This window comes from Canis lupus, chromosome 14 (assembly GCF_048164855.1).
Source record: "Canis lupus baileyi chromosome 14, mCanLup2.hap1, whole genome shotgun sequence".
Lineage (NCBI taxonomy): Eukaryota > Metazoa > Chordata > Mammalia > Carnivora > Canidae > Canis > Canis lupus.
This window is the reverse complement of record NC_132851.1, coordinates 16,587,083-16,589,499: the sequence shown is the minus strand read 5'-3', so window position 1 is coordinate 16,589,499 and position 2,417 is coordinate 16,587,083. Positions and strand designations below refer to the sequence as shown.

At 33.1% G+C, this 2,417-nt stretch overlaps 1 pseudogene; it reads left to right on the top strand.

Moving 5' to 3' along the window:
* The first annotated feature begins 1,296 nt into the window (after nucleotides 1–1,296).
* On the top strand, nucleotides 1,297–1,745 carry LOC140603379 (vesicle transport protein SFT2A pseudogene; annotated as a pseudogene).
* Nucleotides 1,746–2,417: the final 672 nt, after the last annotated feature.

Below are 2,417 nucleotides of genomic sequence, written 5' to 3'. Positions count from 1 at the left end.
TATTCAACATTTATTATAAAATAGGCTTTGTGTTAGGTAGTTTTGTGCAACTGTTGGCTAATGTAAGTGTTATAAGCACATTTAAGGTATGATGTTCAGTAGATTATTATTAATGTCTTAAATGCATTTTTCAGCTTAGACTATTTTCAACTTATTATGGGCTTATTAGGTGGAAACTCACTGTAAACTGAGGAAGATCTCTGGTCTCTTCAATAATAGTGCTGGGACAGTTGGATTTCTACATGTAAAAGAATTTTGTTGGACACCTATTTTATATCATATAAAAACTAAAAATGGATGAACCATATTAATATTAGTGATAAAACCATAAAATTTTTAGAAAAAATATAGGGATAAATTTTCATGACTTTGGAATTGGCAACTAATTCTTAAATATGACTGCAAAAGCACAGCAACAACAAAAAAGGTAAATTGAATTTCATCAAAATTTAATGTTAATACATAATTTCATGTATTAAAGGACATTATCAGGAATTGAAAAAAAACTAGAAAATGGGAGAAAATATTTACATTTCTGATAGGCATTTAAAATTCAACATTATAAAGAACTCTTAAAACTCAATAGCAAAAAGACATATAATGGGCAAAGAATTCAAATAAACATTTCTCCAAAGACATGAAAATGGTTTATAAGAACATGAAAAGATGTTCAACATCATTAGTCATTAGGGAAATGCAAATCAAAACAACAAGATTTCACTTCACATGTGCTTAGGATGAATATAATGAAAGAAAAAGGTGAAAATAACAAGAGTCGGTAAGGATGTGGAGAAACTGGAACCCTCATACTTTGCCAGCAGGAATGAAAAAGGTAAGATAAGGAAGGTAAGATAAGGAAGGTAAGATGTGAACAGTTTGGCTATTCCTCAGAAAGCTATATAAATGAGTTGCCATATGACTCAACCCTTCTACTCCTCTATTTATATCCTCCAAAATTGAAAACAGGGACCTAAATCAGTATTTAGATGCCAATGTTTATTGCAGCATTAGTCACAGTAGTCAAGAGATGGAAATATCCTATGTGTCCTCAGTAGATGAATGCATAAACAAAATGTAAATATATACAATGGAATAGTATTGAAGAATGAAATTCTGATTCTTGGAATCTATGTTGAGTGAAATAAATCATACACAAAAAGACAGTTAATGTGTGATTCTACTTAATGAAATAACTAGAATAGGCAAATTCATAGACAGGTTACCAGGAGTTTCTTGCTAGGCAAGAAAGGCAGGTGAAATAATGGCTGTTGGTGTAGCCTGAGAAAATTAATGGCCATGGAGAAGCTGTAGAGGATCCAGAGTGACCAGAATGAAAAAGAGCAGGGCCTGACTGAAAAGGTCCTGGTTCTGTAGTTTTATTACCTGATTGACAAATGCTTTGCATGCAGCAGTTCTCTGCTATCCTTGGAACTGGATTGGTATTACTTCCTGGTGGCATAAAACTTTTTGCATTGTTTTATACCCTGGGATATACTCCTGCATTCCTCCAGATGAGTTTTTCATGGGCCTTGTGAAACAACTGAAGAAAATGTTTGAAACAAGTTTGCCTGCAACAATTATTATCCTTTTTGTTTCATATTTACCCTGTGTGCTTCTCTTGACATAGGAAGAGGCTGGCCTCATTGTTCTGGATATTGCAGGTCTTGTGAATGGCCTAATGGAGTCTATGATATACTCCATATGTAAGAGATGCAGAAATTAAATGCAGTTCTATCCAAAGTTGAAAGTCAAAAACTCCTAAAAAAGAGTGTTTGAAAGTTGATGCTGTGGTTTTGGTGAAGTATGCTTTTCTTGATAAAATAATCACTCCAAAAACAACTGCAGTGACAGTTTAAGACCATTTGTATTCTGGTACAAACTGCATGCCTGATTAAACTGTTAAATGCTTGTAACTTTAAATTCATATGAGTCATTAATATGCCCTTCCAAAGACAAGGAGATTTTAATCATTGCCAATTGTAAATTATTTTTAGCCATTTTTTTAAAAGTCTTTTGAAAAGAGGTTTGAGATGTGAATATTTAAGCATAGACCTGTGCTGAAAGGCATATTAAGCTTTTTTGGCTTTTTTCTAATGTCAAAATTTTTAAAACAATTAAAAAATTTACCTGTGAAAGTTATAACCTTAAACTAAAGATTGTTTACTGTGTGTAATAAAAATATATAAACCCTTATAATTTTTATTTTTAAAATTTTTTAAAGATTTTTTTCAAATTTATTTATTCATAAGAGACATACAGAGAGAGGCAGAGACATAGGCAGAGACATAGGCAGAGGGAGGAGCAGGCTCCCTAATGGGAGCCTAATGTGGGACTCTATCCCAGGACCCTAGGATCACACTCTGAGCCAAAGGAAGACACTCAACCACTGAGCCACCCAGGCATCCCAACCTTTTTAA